We start from the raw sequence: 20,634 nt of genomic DNA, 5'->3' as shown, positions 1-20,634 counted from the left end.
ACCCCAAGGACTATAGCCCACCAGTCTCCTCTGTCCATGGAATTCTCCAGGTAAGAATACTGGAGTGGGTTGCCATTGCCTTCTCCAGGGGATCTTCCTGACCCAGGGATCAAACCCAGGTCTCCTGCAATGTAAGTAGAATCTTTACCATCTGAGCCACCAGGGGCTCTCCATAATCTCTTCCAATTCTGCTTGCAAACAACCCACTCTCTGAGTACCCCTTTTTTTGTAGTACCTTACCTATTGCAATTAGCAACAACCAATTCATGCTATCAACATTTCTGCCTCAAAACTTCCTTGCCAATGCTGCAAGTTCATTGGGTATGTTTTCTCTTTTGTTTTCTCCATTATTGCAGACCAGTTCTTTGACCAAATGTTTCACTAGCACATACCATGGGACCTTATTTTTCCAGTTCAGATTTAGCTCATTGCCATCTGATTCTAAAACCAGTGATGTCTGTTTCATGTTTTTGTTACAGAAGAACCCTATTACCAGTAACAATTTCTACATTTATTGGGTTTGAGTACAATAGCACTGCACAACAATCTCAAAAACTTCAATGGCATTAAAACAAGTGTGTTCACATTCCAGTCTGTTGTTTGGCTCTAAGGCAGATAAAGGCCTTACTTAGTTGAGCTGGGTGGGACTTTAGAGTTCTGTGATGCTTTAGTTCTGTTTCACTGATTCATTTAGGGACACAGGTTATCTGATGCATATTCTTCTCATATCAGTTCACTGGAATGCAGACGAAGTGAGTAGAAACTTGCAGTTGCAATCAGTGCTCCTTCATGCCTATGCTGGAACTTATGAAATATCATTTTGAGTGCATTTCACTGATCAAAACATGCCAAATGGCCATGCCAATATCAGTGTGTAGAGACTGGTGGCTTAGAGGTTAAAGCACCTGCCTCCAACACGAGAGACCCGGGTTCGATCCCTGGGTCGGGAAGATCCCCTGGAGAAGGAAATGGTAACCCACTCTAGTATTCTTGCCTGGAAAATCCCATGGACGGAGAAGCCTGGTAGGCTACAGCCCATGGGGTCGCAAAGAGTCGGACACGACTGAGCAACTTCACTTCACTAGAGACATATATACACCCATAATGTCAGAGGTTCTGAAAAGTTATCACACCCATACTCACTTCTGTATTCATGCTGTGCTCCAACTACACGTACCTGCTAGACATTCTTTCAAACTCATCTACTACTGTATCTTCCTGCATGATGGTCCATCTCACTAGAAGATGTTGCTGCTTTCTCTGCTATCTAATTCCACTTACTCCTCAAGATCACTCTTTGAAGTCTCCCCATCCCATTTTCATCTTCCTTCATATAATTTGTTGCCTTTCATTGTATCACTGCCCTTGCATTATAAATATGTGGATATTTGTAACATTATAATTTCTTTGAGGAAAGGTAGGATATTTAACTGGTTGTTGCCCTCAACACTGCTGCTGCTGCTAAGTCGCTTCAGTCGTGTCCAACTCTGTGCAACCCCATAGACAGCAGTCCACCAGGCTCCCCCATCCCTGGGATTCCCCAAGCAAGAACACTGGAGTGGGTTGCCATTTCCTTCTCCAATGCATGAAAGTAAAAAGTGAAAGTGAAGTTGCTCAGTTGTGTCTGACTCTTTGCGACCCCATGGACTGCAGCCTACCAGGGCCCTCTGTCCATGGGATTTTCCAGGCAAGAGTACTGGAGTGGGGTGCCATTGCTTCTCCTCCTCAACACCACTGCTGCTGCTGCTAAGTCGCTTCAGTCGTGTCTAACTCTGTGCTACCCCATAGACAGCAGCCCACCTGGCTCTCCCGTCCCTTGGATTCTCCAGGCAAGAATACTGGAGTGGGTTGCCATTTCCTTGTCCAATGCATGAAAATGAAAAGTGAAAGTGAAGTCATGTCCAACTCCTAGCGATTCTGTGGACTGCAGCCTACCAGGCTCCTCCATCCATGGGACCTTCTTGGCAAGAGTACTGGAGTGGGTTGCCATTGCCTCCTCAACACTAGAGCTTCCCAAATTGTGGCCACTTATTTAGTGAATGGATTAAAGGTGTGGTGAGTTATTAACAGCCCACCAGAATTAGTGTTCTAATTTCATTTTTTTACATGTAGCTGTCCAGTTTTCCCAGTACCACTGATTGAAGAGGCTATCTTTTCTCCATTATATAATTTTGCCTCCTTTATCAAAGATAAGGTGCCCATAGGTGTGTGGGTTTATCTTTAAGCTTTCTGTCTTGTTCCATTGACCTATATTTCTGTTTTTGTGCCAGTACCATTCTGTCTTAATTACTGTAGCTTTGTAGTATATTTTGAAGTTAGGAAGGTTGATTCCTCCAGCTCCATTTTGCTTTCTCAAATTTTGGATCTTTTTTATTTCCATACAAATTGTACAATTTTTCTTCTAGTTCTGTGAAAAATGCCATTGGTAATTTGATAAGGATTGCACTTAATCTGTAGATTGCTTTGGGTAGTATAGCATGCAGCTCAATATCAGGAAAAAAAAAAAAAATAAACAGTTCAAGAGAGAGAATATGTGTACACTTATGGCTGATTCACATTGTTGTATGGCAGAACAAACATAATATTATAAAGTGATTGTCATCCAATTAAAAATACATTTTAAAAAATCAAAAACAAAAAACCAAACCCAGACAAATGGTAAAAGCACAATCAGACAAACAGAAAAACAAAAACAAAGGAACATTTGCACCCATATGCAGACAAATGCACCCATACACATACAAAAGAAACCAAAACAAAGCAAAGAAACCACAGTACAAGAAAGTGACCCAGTGAACAAAAGAAGACACAAATGAAATCGACCAGTTGAAACCAAAACTAAAACAGAAAATAAAACCGTAGCAGAGTCTAATGGAGGAATAAAGCAAAGAAGACAAAGCAAGCAGTCCAAAATGGTGAAAAAAATAGAAAAGCAAGGTTAAAATAGAAATAGATTAAAAGGATGTATATATAAGAAAAACAACAACAACCAAAAATAAAGCACAGAACAGCAAAAAAAAAAGCAGCATAGAAGTAGAAATATATGAAAGAAATAAAAAATATTATTTAAAAAATACCAAAAGCCTATGGGATTTCCCTGGTGGTCCAGGGCCTGAGACTCTCTACTTTCAATGCAGACAGCCAGAATTTGATCCCTGAACAGGGCTTACCTTGGTGGCTCAGATGGTAAAGAATCTGCCTGCAATGCAGGAGACCCAAGTTCAGTCCCTGGGTTGTGAAGATCCCCTGAAGAAGGGACTGGCTACCCACTCCAGTATTCTTGCCTAGAGAATTCCATGGACAGAGGACCCTGATGGGCTATAGTCCATGGAATCGCAGAGGCAGATATGATTGAGTGACTAACGCACAAACTGAGATACACGCGTATGAGAAACTAGATCCCAGATGCTGCAACTAAGACCTGGTGCAATCCAAAAAAAAAAAAAAAGGGTTAAGAAGAAATTCCAAAAGGCTAAATAGAAATAATAATAACCACAACTTCAACAACAGAGGAAAAGGAAGAGGAGGGAAAAAAAAAAAACAGAACCAACAGCAGAGCAAATCAAAACATGAAAGTAATAATACATGTTTTCCTAGGATTTCCTTGTCTGTGCTGTGTGCCACAGCCCGTCTCTGTCTTCCTAGTGTTCTGGAGAAGAACCAAGTCTGGCCCCATGTTGGAAACTGTTTCTTTGATGTTCTTTTCAGACTTGTTTTTCATTGCTGTTATTTTTATAATGATACATAATGACCTGCCTCCAAGGACCTTGCCCCTCTGCCTGACTGTTAAACTAAAGTGACTTTGTTCAGATCATAAAAAAATAATCTGACCCTGCCTGCCTGTGAATGGCTACAAAAAAGATTAACACACCCCTTCCAAAGGCTGGCCCTTCCCAGAGATGTTTTACAAGACTGAAGACCCTTTTTACTCTACTTCCTCACTGCCTTTTCCTCTCCACTCTGCCCTTTGACTTTAGTTCCTCATTGCTTTTCTCTCTCTCACTCTGTGAAAGAACCTGGCATCCAGATCCCAACAAGATGGTTACTTTGAGACACTGGCCTGCCATCTTTTTGTCAGCCAGCTTTCCAAATAAAGTCGTATTCCTTGATTCAACACCTCGTCTCTCTGATTCATTGGCCTGTCATGTGGCAAGCAGAGCGTGTGGACTTGGTGACCCTAGGAGGTCCTCCAGTACCGTGGAGGGCTGGGCTTTGGACCTGTTTTGTGAGGACAGCTCAGACTATAATCTGGTCCTACTTCCTTGTATGTTTGCATCCAATGTCCACAGCTGCCAGAGCTAGAGAATTTTCTTTTATGGAAGCATTCATTGTCTTTTTATATATTCCAGAGGCATAGAGTCTACCTAGTTAAACATGTGGATTTAGTCTGCAGCTTGTGCAGCTGCTGGAAAGGTTTTTGATACTCTTCCATAGTTGTTCGGTCCCTGGAGGTCAGCTGTGGTTTTATCCCCACTTCTGCTTGTGGGTCATCCACAGAAGTCTGCTCCTAAAGCTGCCCTGGAGGACTTGGGTCTTCCTCAGTGAGGAGAGGGCACGGCTGCATGGAGGCAGAGACCCCAGTGACACCACGTGAGCAGGAAAGTCAACAGCCAGGGTCACAAGAGATATGGCAGTATTCAGAGTCTTTTGTGGGCTTCCCTGCTGGCTCAGACAGTAAAGAATCCACCTGCAATGCAGGAGACCCAAGTTTGAACCCTGGGTTGGGAAGATCCCCTGGAGAAGCTCATGGCAACCCACTCCAGCATTCTTGCTCAGAGAATCCCCATGGAAAGGGGAGCCTGGTGGGCTACCATCCATGGAGTTGCAAAGAGGCAGACACGACTGAGTGATTAAGCACGGAACAGCACAGCATAGGAGTCTTTTCTAGCCTCTGACAAAAGACATTCAAAGGGCAGCTCTGGCTGGTCCTGTTGCCCAGCTGTTGGTACTGGCATGTGGGGAAAGAGAAGTTACAGTGGTGACTTGCCCCTATATGTGACTCAGCAGTAGCACCCTGCTTCTGGGTGCTACTGACCCTGACCACCTGGTTTTCCCCTAAAGGCATCCCTATTATGGATTTATGGCTCTCCTCCCTTCCATTTCCTCACTCCATCTCCCTGCAATCAACAGTAGTCCTCACCTTGGGAACACTCTCCTAATTTTTTTTTAATGTTGAGCCGCCTAAAAGTCATGGTTTATTATATCTGAAGAAAGTTCATAATTCAAAGACAACCGAACTGTACATTTTACAATCACATTCTACTTGTAAACTGTCAAAAACCACTGACTTCTTTTGTATCTTAGGACACAAGCAGAATTAAGACAAGGAAATGATACCAAATACTGTACCGTTAAAATTTTTACCCTTGTTTAGTCTCTCTTCTTTGACTAAGCAAGCATTATAATGTTACCTGTATTTTACATTTTTTGTATTCCCCCAAGAAAGAGATGGAGGAAAGAAAGAAATTTTTTTAAATGGTGTAACTCATTAGTTTGCAACATTTAAAATTGTTCTTTATACAATGAACAATTCCATAAGAACAATACCTTGGTTATAGTATTCACAGTTAATGATTTGGGCTTTACGGCACAACAGCCCCAGCTCCCATCACCCATGTGCACTGGTGGACAAACTTGCTTGTCCAGGTTACATAGAGCCACAGCACAGATTGTCCATGTGGTTCTCACTCTATTCATACCGTCACAGATCAGCTGTTTCACCCTTCTCTGACAGTCTCAAACGCTTCCCTTCTATCCCAACCGCTTTCCCCAGATGTGGAGTCTCTCCCCTGCTTCAGCTCCCTAACCCCTGGGTGGAGGTCCATTCCTGCTCGCTTTCCTCCTCCTTCTCCCTCCTTTCTTTCATCCTACCCAGTTATTCGTGGATACGTGGATCCGTATAATCCTTTCCGGTGGTCAAGGACTCCTGCTAGTATTCAGCTGGCATTCTATTGCATCTGTAGACGTATTCTGGACGCATTTGTGGAGCAAGAGGCACTCCACATCCACCTACTCACCATCTTGGCTCCTCCTCCCAAACTAATTCCTACCTGTCCGCATTTTCTACATACATCTGAATCTTGGGGCCATCTGCTTCTCCCTTTGACAAAGCTAAAAATAGCAAACATAATAAAGGTTAAGAAATGGGCTATGCCTTATCTTTTCAGTTTAGACAGCTGTCTCTGCCTATTATTTCACCATCATGAAACTCACACCAGGACAAATGAGGTAGATAAAAATATCAGTTGTCATTTTTGTTGTTCAGTCACTAAGTCCTGTCGATTGTTTTACCAGGCACATACCTTAATTTAGAGATCTGCCACCCAGGAGGGGAGGAAATCATTAAGTATTTGGAGCCATATTGTTATTTAACGTTTTTATTCTCCCTCGTAAGTAACCTTTGATTCAATTATTTTTTCCTCTCTTTGCCACCATCCTAGTCCATTTCACCATCTTGTCTCATGTGGTTTCAATGGTACACTACTATTTTATTTAATAAGGGAAAAATAATTCTTCTTTTATTTGATCACGTATCTCTCCCCATTCTTTCTGTATGTAACAGATTTGTTCAATAAGTACATTTGTTGTTGCCTAATTGCTATCATATCTGACCCTTTGTAATCTCAAGGACTGTAGCCCTCCAGGCTCCTCTGTCCATGGAATTTCCTGGGCAAGAATACTGGAGTGGGTTGCCATTTCCTTCCCCAGGGGACCTTCCTGACCCAAGGATTAACCCCACATTTCTTGCATTGGCAGGTGGAGTCTTTATCACGGAGAGACCAGGAAACCCTCAATGAACATATATTATATATACTTAATACATACAGAATAGTCTCACAGGTGCTTGTAGGACAGATAGCTTTAGAAGGTGTGATTTCTGTTTATATGAAGCCTATCATCTGATAAAATATTTACAGCAGAAACTATCATTCAAAGCCATGTAATGCCAATGCAGAGGCTAAGGAGTAAGGGGCCATGGAGCCAGATCATCTTGATTTTGATCCCGATACATAACTTTCTCCCTAAGTTTCCTTGGAAAAATTATCTAACCTCAGTTTCCTCTTCAGTAAAATCCACTCAATAGGAGAACTTGCCTCCTGGGTTCCTTGTGAGAATCAAATGAATTAATATATGTGGAGATCTTAACATCATGCCTGGAACATAGAAAGTACTCAAAAATGTTAGTTACTATTATTAAGGAAGAAAAGGTTCATGAATTAGGTGATTCTTAAGTTGAACTTAAAAGGTAGAGTTTAGGTAGACGAAGTGAGGGGTGAAGGCATTCTAGATAGGAGATTAGAAGAACAAAGTCAGCACAAAAGTAGCAGGGCTCTTTCAAGAACCTCTGCATTTTCATCACAGGCACGCAGGCAAAAATAGAAGGTGGGCAATTGCTAAGGAGTAGGACTAAATGTCTGATGATTGTTTCTCATCTGGTCCTTGTCTACCATTCTTCTCTGCTATTTCCTTGCTATTTCTGATGTTTTCTTTGTGTAGAAAGACAGGGATGAATTAAATAATTATATCCTTTTTCAGATGGGGAAACTGAAACCCAAAACACTGAGATTAGCTCAAGGTAACATCTTAGGTAGTTGTAGGAGTGAGCCATCATCATCTGATTCCCAAAGCAGTTCTCTCACCTGTGCTTTCATCTCCCCGACTCTGTCCTTTTAAATTCCAACACACACACACACACACACACACACACACACACACACACACACACACACACACACCTTATTTTCTACCTAGTTGCAGGCAGTTGTATCCTAAGGTGAACACCTAGAGGAAACGACACCCATTTTCTCTATATTAACCAAAAGGAGTCACTGGTTTCAAACCAAACAGAAGAAATAAGTGGCCCTGTAGCCTGCGGCTATCTGCATTTTATTTATCTATTTAGTTTTCAGTAACAGAACCACAAAGAATTCCTTCATGTAACCTAGTTGTAGCTAATGCTATTGTGTATAAAGGAGAAAGCAGAGCTGATAAAAATCTAGTCTGCACCCCAAATGATGTAACTGTGTCAGGCACAAAAACCATTGTTTAATGCTAGAGACAGCAGAGTAAAAAAAAATATTTTAATTACTTCTGAAATATTCAAATTAGCTCCCTGCATCTTAAATTAGTGGATACTTGCCAATTTGATCCTTTCTTGGGACTGCATAGAATGGACATCAGTATCTCCAGTGATCAAAGTATTATTTAAAGTTAGCCAAGCAACTTTCTAAGCAACTCCCTTAGTGATATTATTATTTAAGGTAGATGAAATCCTTTTGAGTTTATCTAATCATCTTAGTTGCTTGCAAATTAGCTTTGTTACACCAAGGGCTTTGATTAATACAGTTTACAGAAAGAAATGCAATGTAGGCTGTAGCACAAAGACTTCATTCTCTCAAGTTTTCATAAAAGGTCACTAATTATGATTCATCAATCACTGGCTTTTGTAACTAGATAACATTTTACTTTCATTACTCACCAAGCCATAATTCTGAGTTTGTGGAAATGTGACTGTCTTCCAATTCATCATACAAGGGTAATAGGTTCTTGGTTAGCAGAACAGCTAATAGGTATAATTTACTAACATGCTTTTTGTTTAAAATATCATTGGCCCTACCAATATGGGGAGAGTTAATTAAACATCTGTTGGCGGCTTGTTAACTCTTTCGTTTCAACTGACCCAAAATAAATGGTTGCCTACACAGTGGCATTTAAAAAAAAAACTTTTTAATGTGAGATCTTAGCTCCCTGACCATGGATCAAATGTGCACCCCCTGCATTGGAAGTGGGGAGTCTTGGCCACTGGACTGCCAGGGAAGTCCCCTGATGGGATTTTAAGAAAACTAATTCCAAAATATCATTCTCAAGAGGGTACAATTTCCTTCACTCCTTCATAATAAAGTCTTGAAAAATCTCTGTTAAAAATGTATTTTTGTGTGTAAAAGAGGCTTAATAAATATGTGTAGATTGGCTAATTTTATATCAGCCACCATCAGATTGCCTTATGCATAGTGAACTATTTGGTCAATAGATACAGCTGATAAAGCTTGTAGTTGCACCACATGCCTCCAATAAGCTAAAGCACCTATGAAAAACCCACACGCACATGTGCAGCCACATGACCCACACCTGTCATCTCCAGAGAGTAAACTGCCCTTTTCATTTTTTTTTTTTCTCTTTAATCAATCAAAGTCAGGCTAAACTTCATAAAATATGAAAACATATTTTTCAGGCCTTTCCCCTAGACTCCCTTTCCCTAACTCTTTAGATATGATCCTTGACTGCCTCATTTTACTGCTGCTGCTGCTGCTGCTAAGCCGCTTCAGTTGTGTCCAACTCTGTGCGACCCCAGAGACAGCAGCCCACCAGGCTCCCCCGTCCCTGGGATTCTCCAGGCAAGAACACTGGAGTGGGTTGCCATTTCCTTCTCCAATGCATGAAAGTGAAACGTGAAAGTGAAGTCACTCAGTCATGTCCGACTCCTAGCGACCCCATGGACTGCAGCCAACCAGGCTCCTCCGTCCATGGGATTTGCCAGGCAAGAGTACTGGAGCGGGGTGCCATTGCCTTTTCCCTTCATTTTACTACTTTCCAATATAACACCTACTCACCCAAGACACCATTCTGATTAGGAAGTTGCTTACCCTTTTCCTCTTTCCCAGATAAAAAGAAATGCATGTTTGTAAAACACAGGAAAAAAATTTCACTTCAGTTATCTCATGCAAAGAATAAGTTTCCATTTGCAGGGACGTGGGATAGAATAGCACAAAACATTGCACTACCTTTTAAATCACATCCACTACAAGGCCACTAATTCTGTCTACACAAAGTCAAGATACAGATATATGTATACGCTGATACATGTTGATGTTGGACATAAAACAACGAAATTCTGTAAAGCAATTATCCTTCAATTAAAAAATAAGTAAAATTTTTAAAAAGATACAGATAAGGTGTGAGAATTGACTGAAAAAACCAAAAGGATGATATGGGCCAGACTTTTTTTCTTTTGATGATGGCAAGTTTGATAAAAGTACTGCTAAGCAATGAAAACTGGCACTTCCATAACTGAATTTATATATCTTCAAGAAAAAAGAGATAAATCTAATTTATTGAGTGACTGTTTGCAAGCAGCATTACTGTTAGGGGTTAAACAATTCTATGTGCTGTCTTTCAGAAGGTCTAGCATGAGAGAGCCATTTAGGATTATAGAAAGCCTGACAGAAGACACAATCCAAGGAGTACCTCTTCCCCTTAACCACAAGCCCACAGTGTACCCTACACTTGGCCTCACAGAGGTATAAATTATAGTGCTTCACCTGACTCATTGCCCACAGTGTTTTATGCCCTGGTTCTTCTCTTTTCCAGTTGCTATGAAACTAACTGAGTTAATAAATTCATACTGATATATTACTACCTTTTAATTTTGAATTTAATATGCTCCTCCCAGGCAGATACATATTTTAATAGAGGTGGCTCAGACTGTAAAGAATCTGCCTTCAATGCAGGAAACCCAGGTTTGATTCCTGAGTCAGGAAGATCCCCAGAGGAAGGCATGGCAACCCATTCCAGTATTCTTGATGGGAAATCCTATGGACAGAGAAGCCTGGCAAGCTAAAGTCCGTGGGGTTGCAAAGAGTAGAACATGACTGAGTATACACGCAAGAAAAAAAAAAGCCTCAAAGGAACCATGGATCAAGGGAGTATATGAAATCTACCAACACCAGGCTATTATGTCCCCAAACAACTAAAATCAGACAAAGAGGATGGAAGCCCCTGGGTCTTTGGAGCTTAGTTTATACTGATTTGAAATTGGCCTTAGGCCATTTCCTCCTGGATTTCAAAGAAAGTTTATGACCTCAACAAAATCTTGAGACAAATCTGTAGAATAGATTGAGAAGGATTCAAGATGCCTTCAGATCCCCATATTGTTATGGAAAATGTCAGGCCTCCAAATTGCCACCAGCCTCTTAAACTCTTGCTGGGGTTTTTTGTTTGGTTTGGTTTTGTCTTGGTTTTAGCTGTCCACATTTTAGTTTTATTTTATTTCCATATTGGTTTTTTGTTGTTGTTTTTATTGTTGCAAGAACACTTAACATGAGATTTACCTTCTTAAATGTCTATGGATGCAATACAATATCGTTAACATAAGTGCACTGTTATACAGCAGATCTTTAGAACTTACTCATCTTGTGTAACTGGAACTTTATACCTGTTGAACAGTGGTTCTCCATTTCCCCCTGCTCCCAGCCCCAGAAAACTACCATTTGGCTCTGTTTCCAGAAGTTCAATTATTTCAAGTACTTCATGTAAGTGGAATCACTCAGTATTTGTCCTTCTGTGACTGGCTGATTATTTCCCATAGCATAACCTCCTCCTTGGGCTTCCCAGTGGCTCAGTGGTAAAGAATCCACCTGCCAATGCAGGAGATAAGGATTCAATCTCTGGGTTGGGAAGATACCCTGGAGAAGGAAATGGCAACCCACTCCAGTATTCTTGCCTGGGAAATCCCATGGACAGAGCAACCTGGGTCCATGGGGTCAATAAGAGTTCGAGATGACTTAGCAACTAAACAACAAACCTCCTCCATTGCATGTGGAGCTAAAACTCTTCAGGGCTTCAGTGACTCAAACCCTGAGTTAGTACCAGCCATCCCTCCTGGTCTTTCCTTCCTGTGTATTTCAGGACAGTCTTTAAGAGGAAGGTTTGCTGTTTTATTACAAAGATTGAATTGTACTTCACCAAGTAATTGAGTTCAGACTTACATCCCCAAAAGTTAATTTATCTCTGGAAATGCAGAGAAAGGAAAAATTAAGAGGGGGTGGGTGGTAGCAATTAGATAAATTTCTAAGTCCTGAAGGGCTTTAGTCTGGTGACTCCATTGCAATAGTGTCAGCAGAACTCCAGCTAAGCCTATTCTATTTCCCCAATTACTGGATCATTATGCTTTTTCTCTCCCTTCATCTGATTGCAATTATGTCATCTGATCGAGCAAATCTCTAAATTGAACATTTTGAGTCTTCCTCTTAAGGATGTTATTGTGGCTGTGTATGTGTCCAAAACCATCACTCACTGTCAAGGAGTCCTTCATGGCTACCCATAGGTAAACACTCCTTTTTGTCTCCTCATCTGTTGTTTACATGTTAACACTCTGTTGTGGTGGGTCTCTGAGTCTGAACATATACTTTCAGAATACATAGATGTTGGCTGTTCTATCCAAAGCCAAAAGCATAGTGCAACAAATATCTTCAGTCCATTTATGCTGAAACACATTAAAATAGAAATGCTCTTTCTCTGTTTCTCTACATGTTTGGTTGGTTCATTGGTTGTTTCCATGGGAGTGGAGATGAGAGGAGTATGGGTAGATGTGGGCAAAACTATCTCAGTGAGCTTGACAATTTTGTCAACCAATTAATTTACACTTAAAGGGAAACAGCTAATCTTTAAAGGAATTTTTGGCATACAGTATTAAACTTTTTAAGAGTGAATATAAAATAGCTAGATTTCAACTTTAATCACATGCTATTTCTCTGAGCAGTGCTACAACTTAATCACAGGGTGTTCCTGTTAGATTATTATAAGATCTGCTTAAAGAATCATAGCCAAATCAGAGTTCTTTTGATTACGCACATTATCACTTAAAACTCATCTCTATGAGTTAGATAGCATCACTAGTTCAATGGACATGAATTTGAGCAAACTCCGGGAGATTAGTGAAGGTCAGAGGAGCCTGGTATACAGTCCATGATGTAGGAAAGAGCGGGCCACAATTTAGCGACTAGACACCAACTGTAACTATATCCAGCTGCAGCATTCACTACACAACAAAAAAAAATGACTATTTAAAACCAGTTAATTTTTATCACATATCTACTTAGTTTGGAAGTTACTTAGCATGAGATTGAATTGTAATAAAACTCAAATACAAACAACATAAAGTAATATTATTTGTAAAGTGTTCCTAAATATAAAACAAAAAAATGTAAATAAGGCTCCAAAGAGCCAATAATCTCTTGAACCAAAATGAACAGTAATATTGTACAGAGGGAAACAAGGTTGGTCTTAAAGCTTCTACAATGTGGCTGATTCCACAGCCTCTTTCTGTACTTGCCGGTTGTTTCTCAGGAAAGAATAAAGTAACAACAAAAACAAAATCAAACCTGGGTGGCTTTAGTAGGAAATAACACATGATTGCTCTGATGAATCTATAATGTTCTCTTTGTTCTCCCTTTCCATTTAGCTCATACTTGAAAATCTCTAAACAACTTGGCTCCTTCCCAGAGGTTTGCATCAGTCCCAGCTTCCATGCTGTCAGACCTGAAGGAGGGCAGGGTGCAGGACCCAGGGGCTGCAGGACTATGTGACTTCTCTTTAGGAATCAAAGGGACAGTGCTGAAAAGTCAGTAGAGAGGAGTAAGCCAGGCTAATGGTCATTCCCACTGGATCATTCTGTCATTTGTAAGCAGCTCCTCTCAGAAGGCCTATTGTCTTGTGGCTTTAGTAAAGTTATATTTTAACTTAACCTTTACATCGGGTGCCTCCATGCTTCACCAAGCTCCCACCCAAGCACTCCTCTCAAGTCTTTTGATCACACAGTGTCTTGTCTAACCTGTTGAATTTTTTCTTAGATTGAAGAAGTAGGAATGAAGAACAAATCACAAATGATTAAAACTTTTCGCCAGCTTCCCCTTCAGTAACCCTGCGAGCTGACTGCATGAACAAGATAGCATCTAAGAAAGATTCCAAGTCAACAAACCTGCACACAGTGGGAGATAGTGAAGAATCTGACATTTTACCTCAATGATTAACTAAGATTATCTCCTCTTTTTTCCCTTTAAAAAGTTTCATGGCCAAGCAGAATCTTTGAAGTTGGTTCTGAGCTCAGCAGTAAAGAGCCCCTGCATCTGCCTGCAATGCAGGAGACACGGGTTATCTCCCTGGGTCAAGAATATTCCCTGGAGAAGGAAATGGTAACTCACTCAGGTATTCTTGCCTGGAGAATCCCATGGACAGAGGAGCCTGGCAGGCTACAGTCCACGGGTCACAAAGAGTCAGACACACTGAGCATGAGCACTGGGACTCAAGTTTGCCTTCTCCCCAGGTTGCCAGCCTCCTGAATCAAATCACCTTTCCTTTTCATGACAAATAGACGGGGAAACAGTGGAAACAGTAACAGACTTTATTTTGGGCGGCTCCAAAATCACTGCAGATGGTGACTGCAGCCATGAAATTAAAGACACTTGCTCCTTGGAAGAAAAGCTATGACAAACCTAGAAGACATATTAAAAAGCAGAGACATTACCAACGAAAGTCCATATAGTCAAAGTTATGGTTTTTCCAGTAGTCATGTATGGATATAAGAGTTGAACCATAAAGAATGGTGAGCACTGAAGAATTCATGCTTTTGAGCTGTGGTGTTGGAGAATACTCTTGAGAGTCCCTTGGATGGCAAGGAGATCCAACCAGTCTATCCTAAAGGAAATCAGTCCTGGATATTCATTGGAAGGACTGCTGATGAAGCTGAAGCTCCAATACTTTGGCCACCTGATGTGAAGAACTGACTCATTGAAAAAGACCCTGAATCTGGGAAAGATTAGAGGCAGGAGGAGATGGGGACGACAGAAGACAAAATGGCTGGATGGCATCACTGACTCAATGGACATGAGTTTGAGCAAGCTCCAGGAGACAGTGAAGGACAGGGAAGGCTGGCGTGCTGTAGTCCAAGGGGTCACAAAGAGTCAGACACGACTGAACTTTCTTTTTCAACCAACATTCATCTCTTGAATATTGGCTTTCTAGCTGAAAACAGGCAAACCTCCATTTTTGGTAACAATGTGACAGTGAAAACAGAAACTCAAATTTCCCTCCTCTCAAATTCCAGCCTTAACTATACAAATTAACTCCTTTACCTCTGTATAACTGTCCCAGGTGTGGCAGTTTTGCTGTGTGATGAGTAGAGGTTAGACTCTTCCCCTTGCCACTTTTAAGGTGAACCTGAAAAAGCTGTTCAACAACAGACTGGTTCCAAATAGGAAAAGGAGTTCGTCAAGGCTGTGCATTGCCATCCTGCTTATTTAACTTATATGCAGAGTACATCATGAGAAACGCTGGGCTGGAAGAAACACAAGCTGGAATCAAGATTGCCAGGAGAAATATCAATAACCTCAGATATGCAGATGACACCACCCTTATGGCAGAAAGTGAAGAGGAACTAAAAAGCCTCTTGATGAAAGTGAAAGAGGAGAGTGAAAAAGTTGGCTTAAAGCTCAACATTCAGAAAACAAAGATCATGGCATCCGGTCCCATCACTTCATGGGAAATAGATGGGGAACCAGTGGAAACAGTGTCAGACTTTGTTTTGGGGGGCTCCAAAATCACTGCAGATGGTGATTGCAGCCATGAAATTAAAAGACTCTTACTCCTCGGAAGAAAAGTTATGACCAACCTGGATAGCATATTGAAAAGCAGAGACATTACTTTGCCAACAAAGGTCCGCCTAGTCAAGGCTATGGTTTTTCCTGTGGTCATGTATGGATGTGAGAGTTGGTCTGTGAAGAAAGTTGAATGCCAAAGAATTGATGCTTTTGAACTGTGGTGTTGGAGAAGACTCTTGAGAGTCCCTTGGACTGCAAGGAGATCCAACCAGTCCATTCTGAGGGAGATCAATCCTGGGATTTCTTTGAAAGGAATGATGCTAAAGCTGAAACTCCAGTACTTTGGCCACCTCATGCGAAGAGTTGACTCATTGGAAAAGACTCTGATGCTGGGAGGGATTGGGGGCAGGAGGAGAAGGGGATGACAGAGGATGAGATGGCTGGATGGCATCACTGACTCAATGGACATGAGTCTGAGTGAACTCCAGGAGTTGGTGATGGACAGGGAGGCCTGGCGTGCTGCGATTCATGGGTTTGCAAAGAGTCAGACACGACTGAGCAACTGAACTGAACTGAACTGAAAGATTCAAATGCTCATCTGTGAAAGCTAATGTTCTCTACTTCACAGGGTTCTCTGAAGATGAAGTTACGTATTGGACAAACGTATTGGAACACAATGCCTGACTCGAAACAGTTTCTGAAAGACACACACTTCTAGTGACTACTTTCCTCTTCCCCATGGACTCACCTCTCCGTTATGTTCATGACCTCATGGCCTCCCAGTTCTTCACAGACATGATACCAACATACCTTATCTTTTCTCTCTCCTGTCTCACCAAACTCTCCTTTCCTGATGAAAAGTGGATAAACATTCATTGATTATATAGTTAGTAAGTGCCAGGCATTTTTTTACATGTTACCTTAACCTAACCCTAACCTCTCCTGGAGCTATCAGTCTGTCTCTCTTCCCTTTATGATGAATCCTCTACCATGAGACTACAATAAGGGAATCCATATAAAGGACTATAACTGGGGGGTGCTCAGTGCTTGGTTTGGACAGGCATAGTGTAATGGGATAGCATGACAGCCCTGAAATGTTACTGACATAGATCAATGGATCTTAACATATTGAGAATCAAGTGTTTTTTAAGACTCTGATAGAGGAAAATGGCCTCTATTTTCTCAAAAATGTGAATTTGAACATGCAATCTAAATTTCAAGCACAGTATCTAGACAACCTCCTTTATACAAGACAAGACTCAGGAGCTAGACTAAATCTGAATCCCAGTTCTATCACTAAATCCCTCTCTAGTCTAAAAGAGGCCGGGGGTGGGGGGGGGGGAAGGGGTGGGGTGCACGGCGGGTGTGTGTGTAAGGATTAAACAAGATAATATACATAAAATGCTTAGATCAATGTCTGATAAAATTAAGCACTGAAAAATATATTTCATTATTAATATGACAGAACCAAGCCCAAACATACCTATTACATCAAGAAATACATGGGCTTAACTTGCTTATTAAAGCAAAGATATTTTTCCATGTAATTCATGAAACAAATCTCAATATAGGCTGTGTATAAAAGACACACTAAATACAAAGAGTAAAATTAAAGAATGAGCAATGATACTCCTAACATATGCAAAAAAAAGAAAAGAGGAAAAAGAAAGCAAAAGTCATGATCACAGTATTTGACAAGGTAAAATTCAGAGTTAAATGCAGTATACAAGACAAGTACCTTTCAAGGTACTAAAGAAAACAATTTAAAGAGAAAACACAAGTGTTACACATTTTTGTGCACCCAGTGGAAGCAAGGAAATTTCATAAAACAGAAAATGCAGGAGGTGCAAAGATAAACAGGTAGAAGGGATTCAAGTAATAGGAATTCATTTCTTTCCCCAGTTCAAGGTAGAGAAAGATGAAAAGCATAAGAAGGATTTAGAAGATTTAAATAATGTTTTCAATAAGGGAGATGGTATGGATATGTATTGAATTTTATACCTGAATTGAAGGTATGACTCTTTCTAAGTGCTTATGGAAGTTCTAGTAAAACTAATTATGTATTACATCACAAAAATATTAATAAAGTCTAAAATATAAGTAGCACAGAAAACATTGCTTGACCACAAAATAATAAAAGAAATTCCTTTACTGAGAAAACGTTTTAAAAAACAGAATTAAAGGAGAGAATATAAGACATATTCTTGCTGAGAACTACCTGCAGAACCACGCTTCTACAGCCAAGACTGTAAAGAATAAACCATGTGGAATTTGGTAGGAGGGAAAGAGAAGAGAGTTGATCCAGGCCTGCACCCTTAGTGGAGGACCCAGGAGAGGGGAGGGACATTACAGGGAGCAGGGGGCTTAAGCTACATGTTAGGAACCCCAGTCCTTGGGACTGACAGTGGGAAGCACTTTTGATGGTGTGAAAACCAATGGGGTGGTGTTGTTGTTCAGTCACCAAGTCGTGTCCAACTCTTTGCAACCCCATGGACTGTAACATGCAGTACAGGGAGGGCTATAGGAGACCAAAACTCCATTCTTGACCAAAACTCCATTCAAGCAAACATACTTGCACAGCACAGAGGCAGCAGATTGAAAGCTGCCAGGGGTTTTGGCCAGCCTGCCAGAACTACCCCAGTGTGCATTTCAGCCTGCACTGAACTCCAGCGCCAGCCCCTTCTGCTCCAACCCTTCTCCCCACAAGGCAAGGATCACCATTGCAGATGTATCTGCACACCTCAGGGAGGAAGCAGAGCCAGCTCAGGACCAGCTCTGCCTACAGCCAGGACAGAAGTGTGGCTCAAATTCCTTGGGCCCTGATTCTGCCTCTGACCAAGGCAGAGACCCAGAGCCAGCTAAAAAAAGCAGCGTCAGTCCCTCAGGGAACCAGCCCCTCCCGCAATGGGATGGTGACTGCCATTGAACCTAGGACATATCCTGGCTGGTACCTGCCTCCAGCTCCAGCCTGTCTGATGCAAGTCCTGGTAGGAAATAAGAAGAGAATGTTGGAAAAGTCATTTTTCACTTAGGGACTTCAAAAAGGATGTCAAGAAAAAATGACTACTATGTATAGCAATTCTAGATTCCTCTGCAGCAAAATCATTCTGTAGTACAAAGCAGTAAAAGTGTTTGTGTGTCAGAAAATCACCCAATTTGCTAATTTGTACCTTTTTGCCTAGAGAATAACTCACTTATGTCTTCGTGGTTGAGTGTGTCAACTACAAACAGCCACTTGCCAAGAGCATTTGCCATCTGCCTCTGCAGAGATTCAATCTGTGCTACTGTCACTGTTGACCTTTGACATCCCCTGAAGAGAGTCCAGGGTGAAGAGTGAGGCACTCTGTGCTCCAGGGAAACAGGTGAAACAGGTGTTTAGATAGTGAGATATTGTCAGGAACTGATTTCATAATCCCAATACTTTGTGGGAGAAGGGAATGATAAACCACGTCAGTATTCTTGCCTTGAGAAACCCACGAACATATGAAAAGGCAAAAAGATAGGACACTGAAAGATGAACTCCCCAGGTAGGTAGGTGCCCAATATGCTACTGGAGATCAGTGGACAAATAACTCCAGAAAGAATGAAGAGACAGAGCCAAAGAAAAACAACACCCAGTTTTGGATGTGACTGATGACCGAAGCAAAGTCTGATGTTGTAAAGTGCAATATTGCATAGGAACCTGGAATGTTAGGTCCATGAATCAGGGCAAGTTGGCAATGGTCAAACAAGAGATAGCAAGAGTGAGCATCGACATTTTAGGAATCAGTAAACTAAAATGGACTGGAATGGGTGAATTTAACTCAGAGGACCATTTTATATACTACTGCGGGCAAGAATTCCTTGGAAGAAATAGAGTAGCCATACTAGTCAACAAAAGAGTGTGAAATGCAGTACTTGGATGCAATCTCAAAAATGATACAATGATCTCTGTTCGTTTCCAAGGAAAACCATTCAATATCACAGTAGTGCAAGTCTATGCCCCGACCAGTAATGCTGAAGAAGCTGAAGTTGAATGGTTCTATGAAGATCTTACAAGAATTTCTAGAACTAACACCCCAAAAAAAGATGTCCTTTTCATTATAGGGGAGTGGAATACAAAAGTAGGAAGTTAAGAAACACCTGGAGTAACAGGCAAATTTGGCCTTGGACTATAGAATGAAGCAGGGCAAAGGCTAATAGAGCTTTGCCAAGAGAATGCACTGGTCATACCAAACACCTTCTTCCAACAGCACAAGAGAAGACTCTATACATGGACATCACCCGATGGCCAATACTGAAATCAGATTGATTATATTCTTTGCAGCCAAAGATGGAGAAGCACTATAGAGTCAGCAAAAACAAGACTGGGAGCTGACTGTGTATCAGATCATGAACTCCTTATTGCCAAATTCAGACTTAAATTGAAGAAAGTAGGGAAAACCACTAGACCATTCAGGTATGACCTAAATCAAAGCCCTTACAATTATAGAGTGGAAGTGACAAATAGATTAAAGGAATTAGATCTGATAGAGTGCCTGAAGAACTATGGACAGGGGTTCATGACATCATACAGGAGACAGGGATCAAGACCATCCCCAAGAAAAAGAAATGCAAAAAAGCAAAATGGTTGTCTGAGGATGACTTACAAATAGCTGTGAAAAGAAGAGAAGCAAAAGGCTAAGTATGAAAGAAAAGATATACCCACTTGAATAGCAAGGAGATATACCCAAAGAATAGCAACAAGAGATAAGAAAGCCTTCCTAGGTGATCATTGCAAAGAAATAGAGGAAAACAATAGAATGGGAAAGACTAGAGATCTCTTCAAGAAAATTAGAGATACCAAGGGAGATAAAATTAGAGATACCAAGGGAAAATTAGAGATACCAACATTTCATGCGAAGAAGAGCACAATAAAGGACAGAAATGGTATGGACTTAACAGAAGCAGAAGATATTAAGAAGAGGTGGCAAGAATACACAGAAACTCTATACAAAAAAGATCTTCATGACCCAGATAACCGTGATGGTGTGATCACTCACCTAGAGCCAGACATCCTGAATGCGAAGTCAAGTGGGCCTTAGAAAGCATCACTACGAACAAAGCTAGTGGAGTTGATGGAATTCCAGTTGAGCTATTTCAAGTCCTAGAAGATGATGCACTGAAAGTGCTGCACTCAATATGCCAGCAAATTTGGAAAACTCAGCAGTGGCCACAGGACTAGAAAAGGTCAGCTTTCATTCCAATCCCAAAGAAAGGCAATGCCAACGAATGCTCACAC

General features: G+C 41.1%; 1 protein-coding gene across 4 annotated transcripts in view; it reads right to left on the bottom strand.

Annotated features, from left to right (window-relative positions):
* SLCO1A2 (solute carrier organic anion transporter family member 1A2) overlaps window positions 1–20,634 on the bottom strand; it is a 115,582-nt gene that overhangs the window by 64,175 nt on the left and 30,773 nt on the right. Inside the window, exon 2 of one of the 4 annotated variants that reach the window (XM_060413323.1) lies at window positions 16,123–16,224. The exons of the other annotated variants lie outside the window; for them this stretch is intronic. The gene's annotated coding sequence lies outside the window, so the exon portion shown is untranslated. The remainder of the gene's footprint in view (window positions 1–16,122; window positions 16,225–20,634) is intronic. 4 annotated transcript variants of the gene reach the window in all.

This window comes from Ovis aries, chromosome 3 (genome assembly GCF_016772045.2).
Source record: "Ovis aries strain OAR_USU_Benz2616 breed Rambouillet chromosome 3, ARS-UI_Ramb_v3.0, whole genome shotgun sequence".
Lineage (NCBI taxonomy): Eukaryota > Metazoa > Chordata > Mammalia > Artiodactyla > Bovidae > Ovis > Ovis aries.
The sequence above is the reverse complement of the archived record's forward strand: the minus strand, read 5'-3'. Positions and strand labels throughout refer to the sequence as shown.